Source organism: Triticum aestivum, chromosome 5D, assembly GCF_018294505.1.
Source record: "Triticum aestivum cultivar Chinese Spring chromosome 5D, IWGSC CS RefSeq v2.1, whole genome shotgun sequence".
NCBI classification, from domain to species: domain Eukaryota; kingdom Viridiplantae; phylum Streptophyta; class Magnoliopsida; order Poales; family Poaceae; genus Triticum; species Triticum aestivum.
The window spans coordinates 58613523-58637632 of NC_057808.1; the positions used below are offsets into that span (position 1 = coordinate 58613523).

General features: G+C 49.5%; 1 pseudogene; it reads left to right on the plus strand.

Annotated features, from left to right (window-relative positions):
- The first annotated feature begins 17811 nt into the window (after nucleotides 1-17811).
- On the plus strand, nucleotides 17812-20962 carry LOC123119436 (L-type lectin-domain containing receptor kinase IX.1-like; annotated as a pseudogene).
- Nucleotides 20963-24110: the final 3148 nt, after the last annotated feature.

The following is a 24110-nucleotide window of genomic DNA, read 5'->3' on the forward strand; positions in this document are numbered from 1 at the left end:
CCGTTTGTTATTAATTTCATGCGATGTGAAAAACAAGCAAAAAACAACAACTGGCACTGGGCACTGGGTCAATAGGTTAGTCCCAAAAAATGATATAAAGTTGCTATAAAATGATTGTAAAACATCCAAGGATGATAGAATAACAACATGAATACTTCATAAATTATAGATACATTGGAGACGTATCAATGGGTTGCTAGAGTGACGGAAGCTTAAACCATAGTTTATGCGTTATTCCGTAAGAGGCTGATTTGGATCCATATGTTTCATGCTACGGTTAGATTTAGCTTAATTCTTCTTTTGTAGTCGCGGATGCTTGCAAGAGGGGGTAATCATAAGTTGGTTGCTTGTTCAAGTAAGAACAACACCCAGGCACCGGTCCATCCACATATCAAATTATCAAAGTTGCGAACGCGAATTAACTAAACATGATGAACATAACTTGACGATAATTTCCATGTGTCCTCGAAAGCACTTTGCTTTATATAAGAGAACTCACCATCTTGTCCTTTGCTATAAAAAGGATTGGGCCACCTTGATGCGTCTTTGCTACTATTACTACTTGTTACGAATTACCTTGCTACAAAACTATCTATCACTGTTACTTACAACACTTGCAGAGAATACCTTGCTGAAAACCGCTTGTCATTTCTTTCTGCTCCTCGTTGGGTCTGACACTCTTACTTATCAAAAGGACTACGACTGATCCCTTATACTTGTGGGTCATCGTCGTGCTGGGTTTCTGCCCCGGCGACTGAGGTTGCTTCCGTTCGAGCTGGGGCAAGTGACTACCGTCCGACGGTGCGACGCCATTCGATCCAGGGCAAGAGGGAAGGTGGGCCCTTTTCGGCGGCAGAGGCGGAAGCCAATTCGACTCAGTTCAGCCATATTACGGTAGACGATGGCATGGTACCCCCCATTGCTATGCTCGCTATGTGTTCACCATCTACCTTCGTGCTTTGGTGTTTCACTTGGTGGCTGAGGACCTCGACGATCAAGCGGCGCTTCTTGTGGATTTTCAGTTTGCTTGGTTTGTTTGATGTCTTGTAAGCTGATCATTCAGCACCTTGTACCTGTACCGTGTTCTTTCATTTTTGTTTTTGTTTTTCAAGGCGTCATTAGTTTAATGTTGGGCCGGCCTTCTTAAAATACCGTGGTCGAACCTAACAAGTTGTAGTTAACAATCACTTTGTACCAGTCCTAGACAAACCAAGCCGTAGTGCAAGATTGATTTAGGATTTTGATAGTCGCCTTCTTCTTTGGAGATGGCATCGTCTTCAATGAATAATCTTCGTCCCTTCGTTCGACGATGAGATCTTTTTTCCGACGTCAATGGTGGTGTCGTAAGATGTCTAGGTATGGTCCTTTAGATCTTGCTTCGCCAGATCGGGTTTGGATTTTTTTTCTCATGGTCGCCGTAAGGAGGATTGTCCTCGCAATATCTATCCCAGCTGCTACGTCCTCGATAATGGTGATTCATACTCTCGACTCCCAGCAACGTCAACCTAGCTGTTCAGTTTTTTGTTCCTCAAATACCGGTGTTGGTACTCTTGCCGATGTTGGTTGATTACTTTAATGGTGGCGTGCGTGCATCACATCCTTGGCATTGTGGCTGCAATCTATAATATTACCTAAATAGTTCATCCCGACTATCCTATTTCTCTTGACCTGTAGCCTATCCACCTCAGCAGACTTGCCACGTCATCTGTTACTCTTGATTATTTTGATCTTGCAGCTCACCAGTCATCATTCTTTTTTAAAAAATTCTGCTGATTTGACTCTCTGGAAACCGAAGAGGCAATCAGCAATCTGCCACATCAACGACTCTTAAGGGCATGTACAATGGTTGATAAGGCAGTCTTATTTTAAGTCATGCATGTAATTTAGAGATAGAAAAAAGCAGGTCTACAATGGGTTATATTTTAGCCTTATCTTTAATAATTAGCTATTTCTAAAAACATGGTGAGACATATTGTGCTAAGAGATCATCTCTTAAATAAGAGAAGACAAACCTTTCAATGTACAGCAGTCCACTGGACATATAATTTTCAATGTTAATTTTGTTTTGTTCACAATTAGGCCTTTCCACTTTAGCCTTTGTTGCCAGTTATTTTGCGTTACATTGATTGATGTGTCGTTCCCTTCCTCTGAATTTACAACTATGATGTTTCTAATAGTTTACTCCCTCCGTCCTTGAAAAAGTGTACTTTCAACTTTGTTGGAGGGTCAAACTATCTCAAAGTTTGACCAAATTTGTGCAAAAATATACCAATACTTGTGAAACCAAATAGGCATATGACTAAAATATATTTTATCATAAATCTAATGCTGCTAATTTGATGGCATGAATGTTGGTCTATTATTGTATAAATACGATCAAACATAAAAAAGTTTGACTTTCCAACAAAGTTGGAAGTACATTCTTTTAAGGACGGAGGGAGTATAAATTCGCAATAGGACACAAGTGCTCTTCCCAGCAGGTTATTATAAGTGCCGCAACTTCAATCCATGGAATGGTATGCCTCTGTAAATTTTATTGTACATACAGAAGCATCACAACTGAACGTCTGCATATCTTAAATAGTTTAGGATTTACCTACTATTTCATGAATTTCATGCAGTACATATATGTGGCATGCTCTTCTTTTTGTCTATTAATAGCTTGACATATTGTTGATAATTGCCTAAGAGATCTTGATTTTGCATTTGTATACATTTCTTCTTGCCTGCTGCATCGTGCCCATTTGGAGAAGGTATAATAAACTATTATGGTGTCCATCTAATTTGTGACCATTCTTGTATGCGATATTGTTTTTCTTCATTCCCTTCATCTATTAATAAGTATCACCCTATTCTCCAGTAGGCGACTTTTCTTACACTTATTTATAACTCAGTACAGTTCCTTATCCAAGAAACGGTTAAGAAGCCGAGGTTAGCTTTCAATTTTTGTGATCTGTTTTCTGTCAGTATTATATATGGTTTAATGTTCACATCTTATAATTTCTTGATCTTCTATTGGTTTAACAACTAAATTTATGATTAGTTTGTATCCATGCAGAGGGAATACTTCCCAAGCACTTGAGATACAATTAACACGTAGGCTGTGAGCCTGTGACAAAGGTAACTCATCCATCATTCATCTGTGAGACGCCACAACTAAAATGATGATTTTTCCAACTAAGTTTTTGGAGATGCTTTGTGCAAATTTAGTGTCCAGTGCAGCTGTTTCCATGGTTTACGATACGTCATGTTTCATAGTTGAAACAAGATGTTAGTTTGACCATAAAAAAGTTCAATTAGTTTTGTTACAATATCTCCAGAGGATACATATGATTGTTGTTATTAAGTCCATTACACATTTTTTGTCATACATAGTTGTTGTAGATGGACAAGTTGGCAATACAATAATCGATGTATTGATGGGGTGCTGGTGCACGTATATATAAGTACAGGGTAGGCTCAATATGCTTCGTACGTCGATGGTGCACCGGGTTGGCGGAGAGGTAGACCGCACTGACGTTATCGCAGTAGACAAGAGTGGCCTTGTGAAGATCACAAAGCAACTCCTGGAGTAGCTGACGGATCCAAGAGCACTCTTTCAAGGCATTAGCCACGGCCCGATACTCTGCCTCGCGCTGGAGCGGGAGATCGTGGGCTGTCGCTTCGATGACCAAGATATCAACGAGGGCCCAAGGTAGACGCAATAGCCGGACATGGAGCATCGAGTGTCGGGGCAGCCGGCCCAGTCGGCATCCGAGTAGGCAACGAGGTTGGTGGAGGCGAAGGCCGTCAGGGTGAGTCCCAAGGACATGGTGCCGCGTATGTAACGGAGAATACACTTCACCAAGGTCCAATGAGAGTCACGCGGAGCGTGCATGTGGAGGCACACCTATTGGATAGCGTCCTCCAGGTCGGGTCGAGTCAGCGTCAGGTATTGTAAAGCACCAACAATGGAGCGATAGAACGCTGCATCGGATGCGAGAGACCCCTCCAGAGCAGAGACCTTTGCCTTAGTGTCGACGGGGGTGGGCGCTGGCTTGCAGTTAAGCATACCAGCACGCTCTAGAAGCTCGTGGGCGTACTTCTGTTGATGCGGAAAGAAGTCGTCAGCCCGATGGACCACCTCGATGTTGAGGAAGTAGTGCAGAGGCCCCAAGTCCTTGAGGGCGAACTCATCACGAAGACGAGCTGTTAGCCGCTGAAGGAGATCGGGGGCGGACGCCGTGAGGATGATCTCGTCGACGTAGAGCAGCAGATATGCAGTGTCAGCTACCTGATGATACACAAAGAGTGAGGCATCGGAGCGAGTGGACCGAAAGCCTAGAGACTGCAGGAAGGCTGTGATACGCTGGCACCAAGCCCGAGGCGCCTGCTTCAACCCGTAAAGAGAACGGGAGAGCAAGTACACGAAGTCCGGATGCTCCGCGTCGACGAAACCAGTGGGCTGCTCACAGAACACCTGCTCGGCGAGATGGCCGTGCAAGAAGGCGTTGGAGACATCCAACTGGTGCACAGGCCAGGCTCGCGAGACCGCCAACTGGAGCACAGCGCGGATCGTGCACGATTTGATTACCAGAGCGAAGGTGTTGGTGAAGTCCATGCCTGCGCACTATTGAAATCCATGAACCACCCCCGAGCCTTGTAGCGCTCGAGAGAACCGTCCGGGCGGGTCTTGTGGCGGAACACCCACTTGCCAGTGATGACGTTGGCACGAGAGGGTCGCGGAACAAGATGCCACGTGCGGTTGCACTGTAGGGCGTCGAACTCCTCCTGCATCGCTGCGAGCCAGTGGGGATCCTGAAGGGCAGCGCGAGCAGAGGCGGGGATGAGTGACAGCGTCGACGTCAAGGCGGCTCACACATACTCGTCGGAGGAGTAGCGCGTGCTCGGCCGAAGCACACCGGCCCGAGCACGGGTCATCACGCCGAGAGGCGGGGCCTCGGGGTCCGCGGCGGCGTCCGGTCCAGCAGCAGCAGCGAGGGCCGCGGCGGTAGGCGAGCCGGAGGCAGCGGCCGAGCCGGCAACGGGGGTGGCGACGGGCGAAGTGGAAGTCGAGCCCGTCGTCTAGGTGGCGGCGCCAACGGGGGTGGAGGGCGGGGTGGCCGCCGCAGCGCCGGGGTAGGAAACCCAATCGGGCTCGACCTCTGAGGAGGGAGCCGGGGACCCAGGGGCTCGGTCAGACTCGACCTTGGGGGAGGGAGCCGAGAACCCGGGCGTCGACGGAATTCGCTGGGAGGGGGACCACCGGGGGCCGCCGCGCATCGCTCCAAGCAGGGGGCGCGGGGGTCGACGTAGGAGAAGCCGCAGCCGGAGAAACCTAAAAAAAGGGAACACTGTCTCGACAAAATACACGTGCCTCGAAGTGTACACACGATGAGTGACATGATCATAGCACCGGTAACCTTTGGTGTTGGAGGGATAGCCAAGGAAGACGCGTGGGACGAAACGTGGTGCGAGTTTGTGTGGCATAGTGGACGCGGTGCTAGGATAACAAAGACACCCAAAGATGCGGAAGACCGTCATTGGACGGCGATGTACCGAAGAGAAGGTGGTGAGGGGCGTAGTTGCACCGAGGACGACACAGACGAATGTTAACTAAAAGGATGGCGGTGGCGAGAGCATCGGGCCAAAACTGAGCGGGCATGTCAGAGCGACATAGTAACGTGCGAACGCAGTCATTAAGAGTGTGGAGGATGCGCTCGGCGCGGCCGTTCTGCTGTGAGGTGTAACGACAAGTCAAACGAAAGGTGGTCCTGTGAGAGGCGAGAAGTGTGCGGAGAGCGACGTTGTCAAACTCTTTTCCGTTATCAGTCTAGAGTGCAATTATGGGGCGACCGAACTGGGTGATGACATAGGAATAAAAGGCGGTGAGTGTGGCTAAAGCATCGGATTTACGACGAAGAGGAAAAGTCCACACATAATGAGAATAATCATCTAAAATCACCCAGTAGTATAGATAGCCCGTGTTACTCGCCACGGGAGACGTCCAAACATCACTATGAAGTAATTGAAACGAAAAGTGGAAACTGTAGTAGACGCACTAAAGGGAAGATGAACGTGCTTGCCTAAACGACAAGCCTCACAAGTATGCTCGTCGAGCTTATTACATGAGAAGAAAAACTCCTAAGAATCCGATGCAGAACGGCGGGGTTGGAGTGGCCCAAACAAGAATGCCAAAGATTGACGCCGGCGGCGAGGGCGACAGGTGTGGAAGTGGAAGCGCCGGCGTGCACGGGATAGAGCTCATCAGGACTGTCACATCGGTGGAGTACAATCCGGGTACGGGCGTCCTTCACAGAAAAACCAACACCGTCAATTCAACAGTAAGTGGGTTCTCACGAGTAAGACGACGAACAGAAACTAAGCTCATGACTAAGTCAGGTGAAACAAGGACATTAGACATAGTGATAGGTGTGGAACTAGAAGGAAAACTAGTGCTACCGACATGAATGATAGGTAAAGAAGAACCGTTGCCAACGGTGATATGAGTGGGAGTGTTAACGGGAGTGGAGGAGGTTAGGTTACCGGGATGAGCTATCATGTGCGCGGTAGCACCTGAGTCTATGTACCAGTTGATGGGGAACGTAGCAGAAATTCAAAATTTTCTACGCATCACCAAGATCAATCTATGGAGTAATCTAGCAACGAGGGGAAGGGGAGTGCATCTACATACCCTTGTAGATCGCGATGCGGAAGCGTTGCAAGAACGCGGATGAGGGAGTCGTACTCGTAGCGATTCAGATCGCGGTTGATTCCGATCTAAGCACCGAAGAACGGTGCCTCCGCGTTCAACACACGTGCAGCCCGGTGACGTCTCCCATGCCTTGATCCAGCAAGGAGAGAGGGAGAGGTTAGGGAAGACTCCATCCAGCAGCAGCACGACGGCGTGGTGGTGGTGGAGGAGCGTGGCAATCCCGCAGGGCTTCGCCAAGCACCGCGGGAGAGGAGGAGGGAGAGGGGTAGGGTTGCACCGAAAGAGAGACGTTCTCGTGTGTCTTGGGCAGCCCAAACCTCAACTATATATAGGGGGGAGGGGGCTGCGCCCCCCTTAGGGTTTCCACCCCCAAGAGGAGGCGGCCAGCCCTAGATCCCATCAAGGGGGGCGGCCAAGGGGAGGAGAGGGGGGCGCCCCACTAGATGGGCCCTAAGGCCCATCTGGACCTAGGGTTTGCCCCCTCCCACTCTCCCATGCGCCTTGGGCCTTGGTGGGGGGGCGCACCAGCCCACCTGGGGCTGGTCCCCTCCCACACTTGGCCCACGCAGCCTTCTGGGGCTGGTGGCCCCACTTGGTGGACCCCCGGGACCCTCCCGGTGGTCCCGGTACATTACCGATTTCACCCGAAACTTTTCCGGTGACCAAAACAGGACTTCCCATATATAAATCTTTACCTCCGGACCATTCCGGAACTCCTCGTGACGTCCGGGATCTCATCCGGGACTCCGAACAACATTCGGTAACCACGTACATACTTTCCCTATAACCCTAGCGTCATCGAACCTTAAGCGTGTAGACCCTACGGGTTCGGGAACCATGCAGACATGACCGAGACGTTCTCCGGTCAATAACCAACAGCGGGATCTGGATACCCATGTTGGCTCCCACATGTTCCACGATGATCTCATCGGATGAACCACGATGTCGGGGATTCAATCAATCCCGTATGCAATTCCCTTTGTCTATCGGTATGTTACTTGCCCGAGATTCGATCGTCGGTATCCCTATACCTTGTTCAATCTCGTTACCGGCAAGTCTCTTTACTCGTTCCGTAACTCACATCATCCCGTGATCAACTCCTTGGTCACATTGTGCACATTATGATGATGTCCTACCGAGTGGGCCCAGAGATACCTCTCCGTTTACACGGAGTGACAAATCCCAGTCTCGATTCGTGCCAACCCAACAGACACTTTCGGAGATACCTGTAGTGCACCTTTATAGCCACCCAGTTACGTTGTGACGTTTGGTACACCCAAAGCATTCCTACGGTATCCGGGAGTTGCACAATCTCATGGTCTAAGGAAATGATACTTGACATTAGAAAAGCTCTGAGCAAACGAACTACACGATCTTGTGCTAGGCTTAGGATTGGGTCTTGTCCATCACATCATTCTCCTAATGATGTGATCCCGTTATCAACGACATCCAATGTCCATGGTCAGGAAACCGTAACCATCTATTGATCAACGAGCTAGTCAACTAGAGGCTTACTAGGGACATGGTGTTGTCTATGTATCCACACATGTATCTGAGTTTCCTATCAATACAATTCTAGCATGGATAATAAACGATTATCATGAACAAGGAAATATAATAATAACCTATTTATTATTGCCTCTAGGGCATATTTCCAACAGTCTCCCACTTGCACTAGAGTCAATAATCTAGTCCACATCACCATGTGATTAACACTCATAGGTCACATCACCATGTGACCAACATCCAAAGAGTTTACTAGAGTCAACAATCTAGTTCACATCACTATGTGATTAACACTCAATGAGTTCTGGTTTGATCATGTTATGCTTGTGAGAGAGGTTATTAGTCAACGGGTCTGAACCTTTCAGATCCGTGTGTGCTTTACGAATATCTATGTCATCTTGTGGATGCTACCACGCGCTATTTGGAGCCATTTCAAGTAATTGCTCTACTATACGAATCCGGTTTACTACTCAGAGTCATCCGGATTAGTGTCAAAGTTCGCATCGACGTAACCCTTTACGACGAACTCCTTTTCACCTCCATAATCGAGAAAATTCCTTAGTCCACTAGGTACTAAGGATAAGTTCGACCGCTGTCATGTGATCCATTCCCGGATCACTATTGTACCCCTTGACCAACTCATGGCAAGGCACACTTCATGTGCGGTACACAGCATAGCATACTGTAGAGCCTACGTCTAAAGCATAGGGGACGACCTTCGTCCTTTCTCTCTCTTCTGCTGTGGTCAGGTCTTGAGTCTTACTCAATACTCACACCTTGTAACACAGCCAAGAACTCCTTCTTTGCTGATCTATTTTGAACTCTTACAAAATCATGTCAAGGTGTGCGTTCTTTGAAAGTATCATCGGGCGTCTTGATCTATCTCTATAGATCTTGATGCCCAATAAGCAGCTTTATCCAGGTCTTCCTTTGAAAAACTCCTTTCAAACAACCCTTTATGCTTTCCAGAAATTTTACATCATTTCGGATCAACAATATGTCATTCACATATACTTATCAGAAATGTTGTAGCGCTCCCACTCACTTTATTGTAAATACAAGTTTCTAACAAACTTTCTATAAACCCAAAAACTTTGATCACTCCATCAAAGTGTATATTCTGACTCCGAGATGCTTGCTCTAGTCCATGGAAGGATCGCTGGAGCTAGCATACCTTTTAGCATCCTTAGGATCGACAAAACCTTTCTGATTGTATCACATACAACCTTTCCTTACGAAAACTGGTAAGGAAACTTGTTTTGACATCCATCTGCCAGATTTCATAAATGCAGCTAATCCTAACATGATTCCGACGGACTTAAGCACCGCTACGGATGAGAAAATCTCATCGTAGTCAACTCCTTGAACTTGTGGAAATACTCTTTGCCATAAGTCGAGCTTCATAGACGGTAACATTACCGTTCATGTCCGTCTTCTTCTTAAAGATCCATTTACCTCAACAGCCTTACGACCATCAAGTAGTACTCTCAAAGTCTATACTTTGTTTTCATACATGGATCCTCTCGGATTTTATGGCTTCTAACCATTTGTCGGAATATGGGCCCACCATCGCTTCTCCATAGCTCGTAGGTTCAGTATTGTCCAACAACATGATATCTCAGACAGGATCACGTACCACTCTGAAGTAGCACGCATCCTCGTCGTCCTACGAGGTTTGGTAGTGACTTGATCCGAAGTTTCATGATCACTATCATAAGCTTCCACTTCAATTGGTGTAGGTGCCACAGGAACAACTTCCTGTGCCCTGCTACACACTAGTTGAAGTGACGGTTCAATAACCTTATCAAGTCTCCACCATCCTCCCACTCAATTCTTTCGAGAGAAACTTTTCCTCGAGAAAGGACTCGTTTCTAGAAGCAATTACTTTTGCTTCCAGATCTGAAATAGGAGGTATACCCAACTGTTTTGGGTATTCTATGAAGATGCATTTATCCGCTTTGGGTTCGAGCTTATCAGCCTGAAACTTTTCACATAAGCATCGCAGCCCCAAACTTTTAAGAAACGACAACTTAGGTTTCTCTAAACGGTGTCGTCTCAACGGAATTGCGTGGTGCCCCTTTTAAAGTGAATGCGGTTGTCTCTAATGCCTAACCCATAAACGATAGTGGTAATTCGATAAGAGACATCATGGTATGCACCATATCCAATAGGGTGCAGTTATGATGTTCGGACACACCATCACACTATGGTGTTCCAGGCGGTATTAATTGTGAAACACTTTCCACAATGTCTTAATTGTGTGCCAAACTCGTAACTCAGATACTCATCTCTATGATCATATCACAGACATTTTATCCTCTTGTCACGACGATCTTCAACTTCACTCTGAAATTACTTGAACCTTTCAATAATTCAGACTTGTGTTTCATCAAGTAAATACACTCAGCATCTACTCAAATCATCTGTGAAGTAAGAACATAACGATATCCACTGCATGCCTCAGCACTCATTGGACTGCATACATCAAAATGTATTACTTCCAACAAGTTGCTCTCTTGTTCCATCTTACTGAAAACGAGGCCTTTCAGTCATCTTGCCCATGTGGTATGATTTGCATGTCTCAAGTGATTCAAAATCAAGTGAGTCCAAACGATCCATCTGCATGGAGTTTCTTCATGCATATATACCAATAGACATGGTTCGCATGTCTCAATCTTTTCAAAAACGAGTGAGTCCAAAGATCCATCTACATGGAGCTTCTTCATGCGTTCTATACCAATATGACTCAAGTGGCAGTGCCACAAGTATGTGGTACTATCATTACTATCTTATATCTTTTGGCATGAACATGTGTATCACTACGATCGAGATTCATTTTAGGTGCAAGACCATTGAAGGTATTATTCAAATAAACAGAGTAACCATTATTCTCCTTAAATGAATAACCGTATTGCGATAAACATAATCCAATCATGCTCAACGCAAACACCAAATCTCGATGGTAGAGGGAGCATGCGATGCTTGATCACATCAACCTTGGAAACACTTCCAACACATATCGTCATCTCACCTTTAGCTAGTCTCCATTTATTCCGCAGCTTTTATTTCGAGTTACTAACACTTAGCAACCGAACCGGTATCTAATACCCTGGTGCTGCTAGGAGTACTAGTAAAGTACACATTCATATAATGTATATCCAATATACTTCTGTCGACCTTGCCTGCCTTCTCATCTACCAAGTATCTAGGGTAGTACTGCTTCAGTGACCGTTCCCCTCATTACAGAAGCACTTAGTCTCGGGTTTGGGTTCAACCTTGGGATTCTTCACTAGAGCAGCAAACGACTTGCTGTTTCATGAAGTATCCCTTTTGCCCTTGCCCTTCTTAAACTAGTGGTTTTACTAACCATCAACAATTGATGCTCCTTCTTGATTTCTACTCTCGCGGTGTCAAACATCGCGAATAGCTCAAGGATCATCATAACTATCCTTGATATGTTATAGTTCATCACGAAGCTCTACTAGCTTGGTGGCAGTGACTATGGAGAACTATCACTATCTCATCTGGGAGATTAACTCCCACTCGATTCAAGCGATTGTGGCACTCAGACAATCTGAGCACATGCTCAACGATTGAGCTTTTCTCCCTTAGTTTGCAGGCTTAAGAAACTTGTCAGAGGTCTCATACCTCTTGACGTGGGCACTAGTCTGAAATCCCAATTTCAGTCTTCGGAACATCTCACATGTTCTGCGACGTTTCAAAAACGTCTTTGGTGCCACAATTCTAAACCGGCATACCTGAACTATCACGTAGTCATCAAAACGTGTATGTCAGATGTTTCGTAACATCTACAGACGACGCTGAGGTTCAGCACACCGAGCGGTGCATTAAGGACATAAGCCTTCTGTGCAGCAATGAGGACAATCCTCAGTTTACGGACCCAGTCCGCATAATTGCTACTACCAACTTTCAACTAAATTTTCTCTAGGAACATATCTTAAACAGTAGAACTAAAGCGCAAGCTATGACATAATTTGCAAAGACCTTTTGACTATGTTCATGATAATGAAGTTCATCTGATTATGAACTCCCACTCAGATAGACATCCCTCTAGTCATCTAAGTGATACATGATCCGAGTTCAACTAGGCCGTGTCCGATCATCACGTGAGACGGACTAGTCATCATCGGTGAACATCTCCATGTTGATCGTATCTTCTATACGACTCATGCTCGACCTTTCGGTCTCTTGTGTTCCGAGGCCATGTCTGTACATGCTAGGCTCGTCAAGTCAACCTAAGTGTTTGCATGTGTTCCGAGGCCATGTCTGTACATGCTAGGCTCGTCAACACCCGTTGTATTCGAACGTTAGAATCTATCACACCCGATCATCACGTGGTGCTTCGAAACAACGAACCTTCGCAACGGTGCACAGTTAGGGGGAACACTTCTCTTGAAATTTTATGAGGGATCATCTTACTTACTACCGTCGTTCTAAGCAAATAAGATGCATAACATGATAAACATCACATGCAATCAAATAGTGACATGATATGGCCAATATCATTTTGCTCCTTTGATCTCCATCTTCGGGGCACCATGATCATCTTTGTCACCGGCATGACACCATGATCTCCATCATTGTGTCTTCATGAAGTTGTCACGCCAACGATTACTTCTACTTCTATGGCTAACGCGCTTAGCAATAAAGTAAAGTAATTTACATGGCGTTATTCAATGACACGCAGGTCATACAAAAAATAAAGACAACTCCTATGGCTCCTGCCGGTTGTCATACTCATCGACATGCAAGTCGTGATTCCTATTACAAGAATATGATCAATCTCATACATCACATATATCATTCATCACATCTTCTGGCCATATCACATCACATAGCACATGCTGCAAAAACAAGTTAGACGTCCTCTAATTGTTGTTGCAAGTTTTTACGTGGCTTGTATAGGTTTCTAGCAAGAACGTTTCTTACCTACGTAAAACCACAACGTGATATGCCAATTTCTATTTACCCTTCATAAGGACCCTTTTCATCGAATCCGTTCCGACTAAAGTGGGAGAGACAGACACCCGCTAGCCACCTTATGCAACTAGTGCATGTCAGTCGGTGGAACCTGTCTCACGTAAGCGTACGTGTAAGGTCGGTCCGGGCCGCTTCATCCCACAATGCCGCCGAAACAAGATAAGACTAGTAGCGGCAACAAGAATTGGCAACATCTACGCGCACAACTACTTTGTGTTCTACTCGTGCATAGAAACTACGCATAGACCTAGCTCATGATGCCACTGATGGGGAACGTAGCAGAAATTCAAAATTTTCTACGCATCACCAAGATCAATCTATGGAGTAATCTAGCAACGAGGGGAAGGGGAGTGCATCTACATACCATTGTAGATCGCGATGCAGAAGCGTTGCAAGAACGCGGATGAGGGAGTCATACTCGTAGCGATTCAGATCGCGGTTGATTCCGATCTAAGCACCGAAGAACGGTGCCTCCGCGTTCAACACACGTGCAGCCCGGTGACGTCTCCCATGCCTTGATCCAGCAAGGAGAGAGGGAGAGGTTGGGGAAGACTCCATCCAGCAGCAGCACGACGGCGTGGTGGTGGTGGAGGAGCGTGGCAATCCCGCAGGGCTTCGCCAAGCACCGCGGGAGAGGAGGAGGAGGGAGAGGGGTAGGGCTGCACCGAAAGAGAGACGTTCTCGTGTGTCTTGGGCAGCCCAAACCTCAACTATATATAGGGGGGAGGGGGCTGCGCCCCCCTTAGGGTTTCCACCCCCAAGAGGAGGCGGCCTGCCCTAGATCCCATCAAGGGGGGCGGCCAAGGGGAGGAGAGGGGGGGCGCCCCACTAGATGGGCCCTAAGGCCCATCTGGACCTAGGGTTTGCCCCCTCCCACTCTCCCATGCGCCTTGGGCCTTGGTGGGGGGGCGCACCAGCCCACCTGGGGCTGGTCCCCTCCCACACTTGGCCCACGCAGCCTTCTGGGGCTGGTGGCCCCACTTGGTGGACCCCCGGGACCCTCCCGGTGGTCCCGGTACATTACCGATATCACCCGAAACTTTTCCGGTGACCAAAACAGGACTTTCCATATATAAATCTTTACCTCCGGACCATTCCGGAACTCCTCGTGACGTCCTGGATCTCATCCGGGACTCCGAACAACATTCGGTAACCACGTACATACTTTCCCTATAACCCTAGCGTCATCGAACCTTAAGTGTGTAGACCCTACGGGTTCGGGAACCATGCAGACATGACCGAGACGTTCTCCGGTCAATAACCAACAGCGGGATCTGGATACCCATGTTGGCTCCCACATGTTCCACGATGATCTCATCGGATGAACCACGATGTCGGGGATTCAATCAATCCCGTATACAATTCCCTTTGTCCATCGGTATGTTACTTGCCCGAGATTCGATCGTCGGTATCCCTATACCTTGTTCAATCTCGTTACCGGCAAGTCTCTTTACTCGTTCCGTAACTCACATCATCCCGTGATCAACTCCTTGGTCACACTGTGCACATTATGATGATGTCCTACCGAGTGGGCCCAGAGATACCTCTCCGTTTACACGGAGTGACAAATCCCAGTCTCGATTCGTGCCAACCCAACAGACACTTTCGGAGATACCTGTAGTGCACCTTTATAGCCACCCAGTTACGTTGTGACGTTTGGTACACCCAAAGCATTCCTACGGTATCCGGGAGTTGCACAATCTCATGGTCTAAGGAAATGATACTTGACATTAGAAAAGCTCTGAGCAAACGAACTACACGATCTTGTGCTAGGCTTAGGATTGGGTCTTGTCCATCACATCATTCTCCTAATGATGTGATCCCGTTATCAACGACATCCAATGTCCATGGTCAGGAAACCGTAACCATCTATTGATCAACGAGCTAGTCAACTAGAGGCTTACTAGGGACATGGTGTTGTCTATGTATCCACACATGCTACTGAGTTTCCTATCAATGCAATTCTGGCATGGATAATAAACGATTATCAAGAACAAGGAAATATAATAATAACCTATTTATTATTGCCTCTAGGGCATATTTCCAACACCAGTCGCCTCCGCCGCCATAGTTACTCGGCGACGGCACAAAGTGCAGGGCGGCCAGGAGGGTGAGGTCCCACGGTGCAGGTATCGGCGGCAGTGGCTGGCCTCCATAGGGCGGCGCCTGGGCGGGCGCGCCATAGCCACCGAGGGATGGCGGCATGAGCGGAGCACCGTAGGGCTGGTAGGGGGCGCCGAAGAATGCCTGGTGGCTCGCGGGGTGAGGTCCAAGGAGACCTGGTGCAGGAGCCCGCAGGACGGGCATGTGATAGGCATGGACGACGCCCGTCCACGGGTTCTGCCCGGCGGCCCACGGCGGAGGGGGCTGCTGGTAGCGTGCCCCCCCCCACACCCTATGCCTGCTGCTGCTGCTGTTGTTGGCGGCAGCCCCCGCCACCCCGCCGGATGCGCCGGCCCCGCCATCTTGCGGCTGCTGGGGAGGCGCGGGGGGCGCGGGCGGCAACGGGAAGTAGCCGGCGGGCGCGGGTGGCGCCGGCGGACGAGGCGCGACCGGTGGAGCAGGGCCGCCGTGGGTGGTGCCGGCGGCGAGGGCGGTGTGCTGGACCCGCTGCTTCAGCTTTGTCATCCGACGCTCCTCAAGCTTGAGGTACGCGACAACGCGCTGGAGGGTGGGCTACGGTAGCAAGGTGAGGTTGGACGCCGCATTGCCGAAGTCCTCGTTGAGGCCGGCGGTGAGGGTGCTCAGCATGAGGTCGTCGGAGACCTTGGCGCTGATGTCGCGAAGCTCCTCGGCGAGCATCTTGAGCCTCATGCAGTACTCATCGATGATGGAGTTGTCCTGGTGACAGCCGAAGAACTCCTGCTGCAAGAAAACAAGACGCTAAAGTTTGTTGTCGGTGAAGAGCGCGTTGATCTTGGTCCACACGGCGTAGGTGTTGTCGTCCTCGGCGACAACCGTGTGGAAGATGTCCTTCGAGACGGTTTGGTAGAACCGTCGGATGAGTGTGGCCTCAATGGCGGACCACTCCGGATCGCCCCTCATGTAGTCGCCATCCACGGAACCGTCGATGTGCTCGGTGAGATAGTACTCGCGGAAGATGAGGTTGAAGTAGGTATTCCACGCGTAGTACAACGTGCTTGAGCTGTCGAGGCGAATGGGGACCCGGGCCTCAATGTTGAGGTCACGGATGGCGGCGGCGGAGGGCTGGGCCGGCGAAGGGTTCGACGAGCGGGTCGTGGAGGAGCCCGGGGAGGAGTGCATGGGTGCGGCAGCAGCGGTGAAGGGCGGCGGCGAGTAGGGTTAGGGTTCTGGTGGTGGTTGGGGCAGCGATGGCGGTGAAGTGCGGCGGTTGTGGGGCTACGCGGCTGCGGGGGGCGAGGGCGGCGGCGGCGGCGGGAAGGAGAAGCGGCGCGGGCGGCGGCGGCACAACAAGAAGGCGCGCGGCGACAGCGATCAACACGGCTGGGGAGGTGGAAGCGGGGCGGGACAAGGCGGCGGCGGCGCGACGGGAAAAGGGGAAGGGCGCGGCGGCGGGGTTGTGCGGCGGTGGTGTGGTGCGGCGGCGGTAGCGGCGGCTCGCGCGATGGGAGGCGCGGCGGGGGCGGCAAACCCTAGGGGAGTACCGAACAAGATGATACCATGTAGACGGACAAGTTGACAATACAATAATATGCAATTTAAAGATGGTCATTTTGTTTTTAATGTAGTTTCAAATTAATCGTGGAGGTTATTTGTATCAATTCCAGATTCCTAACCAAACATAGCTTCCTTTTATAGATAACCTCTGTAGGTAATATGTAACTTTCACATTGATGAGGATGATCCTTCATATATGCAGTGCAAAGGATGAAGACAACTTAATATCATTGAAATATATGCCAACCCATCCCGCAACAACGCACGGGTTATCATCTAGTTAAAACAATGGGAGAACCCTCGTTGATATTTACAGGTATGTGCTTTGAAACTTTTGTTATTTTCCTACCGCTGCATTCAGAGAAGTATAAGATTGTGTCATACAAGAAGAAAGAGTTTGAAGATCTTGAAGATTTGCTGGTTTTTTTAGACTTTATTTTGTAATTGTTGTAGTCTCTACCAAGACTTTATTAAACAGTGGGAGTACAATTTGCTACTATAAATATAACATGGTATTGATTATCAAAAAAAAGGGAGTGCCTAGAACTCATTTAGATGAGATATAATTTGGTCTCATTCACCTTGAAAATAAAAACAGATACAACCCACGTTAGCACACACGCATCTTATAGCATCACATCCAATGACTATAAAAGGTGGATGAGACCAAACTATATCTCATCTAGATGAGTTCTAGCAAAACTGAAAAAAAAAAGGCGTGGTGCAAGATCGGGAGCGCAGGCTGCTTGGCGAGTTAAGATATAGAGTACGTGTGTAGTACGTACACAGGATGAGCCAAGTCGTACGTGGTGGTGATATGCGTGTGGATGCTCGCAAAAAAAACAAAAAAAAAACGTGTGTAGTACGTGCGCAGGATGAGTGGAGGGGCGTGGTCGTTTCGTTTGTCCTGTCAAACACTGCAGCAGCAAAGATCAAAAGGGGTGCCAGCATCAGCCCCTGCGTGGGGGCAAGGCAAGCGCGCACCACCACTCGTCACGGCTCAAGACCAGACGCCGGCCGGCCGAGCTTGCTCGGACGTAAGCTAGCTAGATTCCGTGAGATATGCGGGGCACGGCCGGACTGTCGCTGCCGCTGCTGGTACTGGTGGTGGTGGTGGCGCTTCTGCATGCGGCAAGCGGAGCTGGAGCGGCGGTCGGCGGAGGATGCGATCGGAGATGTGGGGGCATGGAGCTGCCGTACCCGTTCGGCTTCTCCAGCGGCTGCACGATACGGCTCGGATGCGACGCCGGCATCGGCGTCGCGTGGCTCGGGGGCGCGCTCGAGCTGGGACTGCTCGTGCGCAACGTCACGCCGCGCTCGATCATCATCGACCTGCAACCCGACTGCTCCCGCCGTTTCAATACGTCCGTCGCGGCGCTCTTCTCGGACAGCTACGCGCCCGCCTCGCGGAACATGCTCGTCGTTAGCTCGTTCGACGACTGTGCTAATATCAACAACTGCAGCATCACCCCTGACAGCTTCATAAACAGAACCTCGTCTCACTGCAGCGCCAACGAATCCATCAGATGCATCCAAGCCCCCTTGCGAAGCGGCCACCATTTTCTGAATAGAAGCGAGCTGCTCCGCTCGAACTGCACCGGGCTGGTGTCGTCGATAAGCTACAGCGATGCAATGGGGCCAGCACTGATGCTGGGCGCGCTGCAGCTCGACTGGTGGGTGCCGGGGCGGTGCCGCTGCTCACCCGGAGCAAATTGCACCCAGTTCACCGCGCCGACCACGGGTCAGGAGGCGTTCCGCTGCGAATGCCAGGATGGGTTGGAGGGCGACGGCTTCATCTACGGCACCGGTTGCTGGTTGACAGGCACAGCGTCCAGCGGCCAACAACGAGTGCCGTTCGGGGTCTTCGCCGCGGTTACCGCCATCGCCGTGGTGCTACTTGTTCTCAGCATATCGGCTTGCCTCATCTTCCGCCGCTGCCGAAGGCGCAATACCATGAAGAAAACCAAACAACCGCTGAAAGCGGTGAGTGCACTCTTCCGCGGAGAACTCGTGGACGACGAGCTCGGCCAAGGAGCTGCCGGACCCCGGCGATTTTCATACGACGACCTCGCTGCTGCAACTGGTAACTTCTCCGAGGACAGGGCGCTCGGAAGGGGAGGCTTTGGGTCAGTTTACCGAGGGTTCCTGAGCGACATGAACCGTGAAGTGGCCGTCAAGAGGGTGTCCGGGACCTCTCGACAAGGATGGAAGGAGTTCGTCTCTGAGGTGAGCATCATTAGCCGGCTGAGGCACAGGAACCTTGTGCAGCTCATTGGCTAGTGCCATGGCGGCGGCGACGAGCTCCTCCTCGTGTACGATTTGATGCATAATGGCAGCCTTGACACCCATCTCTACAGACAAGACTCGGTGCTCATGTGGCCGACCAGGTATGGGTGCTACCCTAATTAACTATTCCCTTCATTTTACATTAAACTATATTTTAGTAATATTACTGACAATCACTGAACTTGCATATAATGTGCAGTTTGGTGCTACAAGTTTCAAAATATGGTTTTTTGTCAGGTAACTTGCGTTTAGATGCAGATACAGTCAGCCCTGCTAATTGTGCATGTACGTATTCGCCGCTGCAGCGGTGAGGCCTGCCTAAAGTATCTGTGGGGTCAATGATATATTTTAAAAAAATCTTCATGGTGAAATGTAACTGAAGAGTGTTTTTAGGCTTATTTTCATAAAAACTGTGGGCCGCTGGCGTGGCATGCCACGCATGCACTGACCGAAAACGTTTTAGAGCAACCCGTGCGTGCTTTTTTTTGGCACAGATGCCCCTTGGAAATTTTTTATTCGCGTAAAGAAGTCCCTACTGACAGTGGCCCCAACATAATTCTGTAGGTCTACTCTGTTTGCAAATCCTCCCGATTCTCTGTACAAAGAAAACTAGCAGTACATACAGAGATTTTATTTGTTGGAAAGTCACTGTACAGAGAAAACTAGCAAAACGTACTCCTCTGTGCAAATATTAAATTAGTATCATGAGATTCGTTATGAAATATATTTTTTGGGAATGTATATTTTACTATACCTTGTACTTTGAAACAGAGAGAGTAGTATTTAGAAGAATTTTTTTCACTAACAAGTCTGTAGATGTTAGTTCCATAAAACCGAGGTTCCTCTATCAATATTTTCTGCACTTTACTGTAATACTTTTGACAATTGTAGGTACGAGATAGTGCTCGGAGTAGGTTCTGCACTTCTCTACTTGCATCAAGACACGGAGCAGAGAGTAGTGCACAGGGACATCAAGCCAAGCAACATCATGCTAGACACTTACTTCACCGCCAAGCTCGGCGACTTCGGGCTCGCAAGGCTCATCAACGATGGCCGGAGATCGCACACGACTGGCATAGCCGGCACCATGGGGTACATGGATCCGGAGTGCGTGCTAGCTGGCAGGGCGAGCGTCGAGTCGGACATGTACAGCTTCGGGATGGTCCTCCTAGAGGTGGCTTGTGGACGGCGACCAGCTCTGGTCCAGGACGACGGCGACGTCATCCACCTGATGCAGTGGGTGTGTGACTTGTATGGCGGAGGAAAGACCCTCTCAGCCGCCGATGCACGACTCAAGGAGGAGTTCAATGGCCTGGAGATGGAGCGTGTGAAGGTTGTGGGGTTGTGGTGCGCGCACCCTGACCGTGGCATGCGGCCGTCCATCAGACAAGCCGTGAACGTGCTGCGGTTTGAAGCGTCGTCGCCAACCCTCCCGGCCAGGATGCTGGTGGCAACCTATGGGCCGCCGACTATTCCTTTTAGCTCCGGAACGTTGGTCCCGAGCAGCGTCAGTGGCCGATGATGTGTCATGACACAACACCTGCATTTACCTCCTTTCTTGCCGCTTGAAATGCAAATCGAATTTTGATCTCCGCTCGTACAAGCATGAACACGATCTAGAGCTGGCTCGCTACTGTCTAGGCAAGACGCGCGCGTACACACCGTATGCTGTCTTGATTGGTTCTTCAAGTAAATAGTACTCCCTCCGTCTCAAAATAAGTTTAAAACATTTATTTTGGGACGGCCATCCGCGAGTGTGTCGAGGTTTCCATGGATTGATCACAGAGAGCGCATGTTGCGTTGTGAGGTCATCCGCGAGTGCTGAGTCTGTCCACCGTCCACAGTCGATGTTGTATGAGCAACCACAAGAAAAACTATACCTTTCCATCAACTTTAAGCTTCCAAACTTTGTGTAAGCTTGGGTTGCGGGTGTGAGCAATGAAATGAGTGCCATAGGCAGAGGCAGTGGTGTAAGCATTTGAGGTTTGTAAGCGTCCATCGGATGGAATCAGCATTTTCCGAGAGGTGCACTCGATCAATCTCGATCCATAGTTTGACAAAGGCATCCAGTTGGTCATGAGTGTTTATCCTGTGTAGACCACGCATCCAGCGAGAGTCGGTTAGTCCTACGCTGACAGTGAATTGTTTCCGGGCAGCCAGCTTGAAAAGAGTTGGCATAGTGTCCTTGTCCTTGAGTGCTCCATGGCCAAGCCAATCATCCATCCTACGCCGGATTTTGGCAATTTTCTTGATGGTTGGGGGGGGGGGGGGGGGGGGGGGTCAGTGCAGTTAAAACTGAATTGCCGAGAACCGCGTTTTTACTCTGCCATGGGTATAACTGAAGTATGAACAGTTAAAAAGGTTATCTCAATTTAGTCTAAAAGATATTAATGAAGCACACAAAATAAGTAAATAATTGTAGCCGTGCAAATCCCTCATTTCTAGTGGTGTATTTTACTCCCTTATTATCATATTAATTGACGCCCAAATAGATGTACCTAAATGTATTTCAATAATAGATACATTCGTTTGCGCGTCAATTAGTATAGCACAAAGGCAATAGAAGTGATGGTAATTTTAATGGAGGCCTTCATGGTGTAATGGAGGACTTCATGGGACGGAGGTTCCCAATTCCACCAAGTCATAGAAATGACCAAAGTATTTGAACATAACATGGTCAAGACCACCAGGAGGATAGGTATTTGGTTAATTTGTGTAGGTTGGCTTCCAAGTTTGCTATGGATTCATAGATTTTCTACTGTTTGGAGCATTTCCACCAAGAACAGGGAATGCGACATGATAAGATAGGTGCCATGTGTTGGGGATATAATTATTGAGTATAAACCGCCCAGGAGGGGCCGGGTTATACTCATGATGATTTACCAGTATTGCAGCCCAGGAAGACATAGAAGATGGCGACTTACGAAGGAAACTTAATAAGAAGGCCCAAAGCTCAGAGACGGGTTAGGGCTCATAGATGTAAACCGCCATAAGTGTATGACTTGTATTGTAAGATAGGAAAGAGTAGATACCGAGCCGGACACGTTTATAAGCCGGCCGGGACTCTGTGAACCGCGGGGCGTCAACCTGTGTATATAAAGGGACGATCCGGCGGCGGTTTAGGGACAAGAAACAACAGATCGAGAGCCAGGTTAAGCGTATTCGCTCCCTGGTCATCGAAACCCTAGCAATACCACCTCAAACTGGATTAGGCTTTTACCTTCACCGCAAGGGGCTGAACCAGTATAAACTCCTCGTGTCCTTTGTCCTAATTAACCCCTTTAAGCTAATCTCGTTACGATGGCTCCACGACTAAGTCCTCACACTAGGACATCTGCCGTGACAATTCCACGACAGTTGGCGCCCACCGTGGGGCTATCGCACGATGGTTTCAAGTTCTTGGAGGGCAACTTTGAAGGGCTCAAGGGATATGCTGTGGCCCGGATGACCAAGAGTCGTCGCGGCAAGCCTACATCGACGACGCAGGCTGGGGCCCCGAGGTCGGCTCAATCGAGTACGGGTACCGGGTCCACTTCAGCGGAATTCACGTCTTCATTGGCAAGATCGGCGAATCGGGCCCTGAGCCGGACATCTGCACCGACATCATCGAGACGGCTCAGCGTGCGAGACCCGCCCGAGTTCAGCCCGCCATGAATCGTGCCTTCATGGGGTTCATCCACAGAGCGGAATCCGAGGGTAAATCGGCATCTGGTGGTGAGACGGTCGTTTACTCTGATGATGAGTCGTCCACCATTGAGACCGAGTCTTTATATCAACTGCCAGACGACCGGCTTGGGGGCTGTTCCGATGGCGACAGAATTCCGAACCCCTACGAGCCGGCGAACAGGGTTGCAATCTTCATGGCCGGTACGCAGCCGGTGCAACACTCATCGACTGCAGCAGAGTTGATTTCCGGGTCAGCGGCGGCGACGGCTGCCGGGGCAGGAGGCCCTGTGCGCCCGCCGGCTCAGGTCTTAACTGACTTGTTGGATAAGTTGACGGCATTGTTAACAACCATGGTTATTCCGGTGGATCAGGATCAGCATAATGCGGCGGTTGTAAAATTGCGTGATGAGATAGCACAGGCCAAGGAGGAGCTAAACGCGGAAAACGCAAGGATGGCCGAGGAGCGGGCTGCTTTGGATGCTCAGGCACATCGGATTCAGTCGGAGTCTTACCGACTCATGCTAGATCAGAATGCTTCAAATGATGTCATGAGGAGGAGGCATCAGACTTGTCTGCCCCCGGTTTACGAGGCAAGAAATCTCTTTAACACGCCAGGAGCAGGAACCAGTAACCCGCCGGTGGTAAACCGGGTGGAAGCGCCTGGGACGGGCACGCCGGTTCAGCCGCGCACGACGGACCCGCCTCGTCAGAACAATAACCCGTCGCAGCACGTGCCGACGCCACCGGGTAATTACTCTAACCCTTTGGATAACATGATTGCTGCAGCGTCACGGTTAGCAGCTCTCCCGGTTGAAGGCGAGTCTCCGACGGCGGTTGAAACACGGAGGGCTAGAGAGCTCCTTCAGACGGCTTTGGATCAGCAGTAGGCTTATTCTTACATTCGTGACAGGATTCATTCCACCCCTCGCCTGAGCCGGAGTTAGAGCAGGTGTATCGATGAGCCGGCTGTGTCAAGCAGTGGACGGAACCATAACCCGCCCCGTGGACATAACCTGGCGGGCGGAGGTGCTGATGCTCAGAACGTAGTGGATCAAGGCAGAGCACGTCGAGAGGCCGAAGTAGCAGCACAGTATGTGGCCCGTCAACCTACTCTGGTTTGTTCAACAACTTTGGTGGAGCCAGGTGTAACCTTTAGGAATTTGGGCGTGCCATGTTTAGTGCCAGCTCTACGTAATGAGCGTCTGCCCAAGGATTTCAAAGGCCCTCGCAAGGTGCCTAACTACACAGCCGACTTACCTCCTGAGGCATGGATCGAGAGTTATGAGATGGCCATGGAATTACTGGATGTTAGCGATGC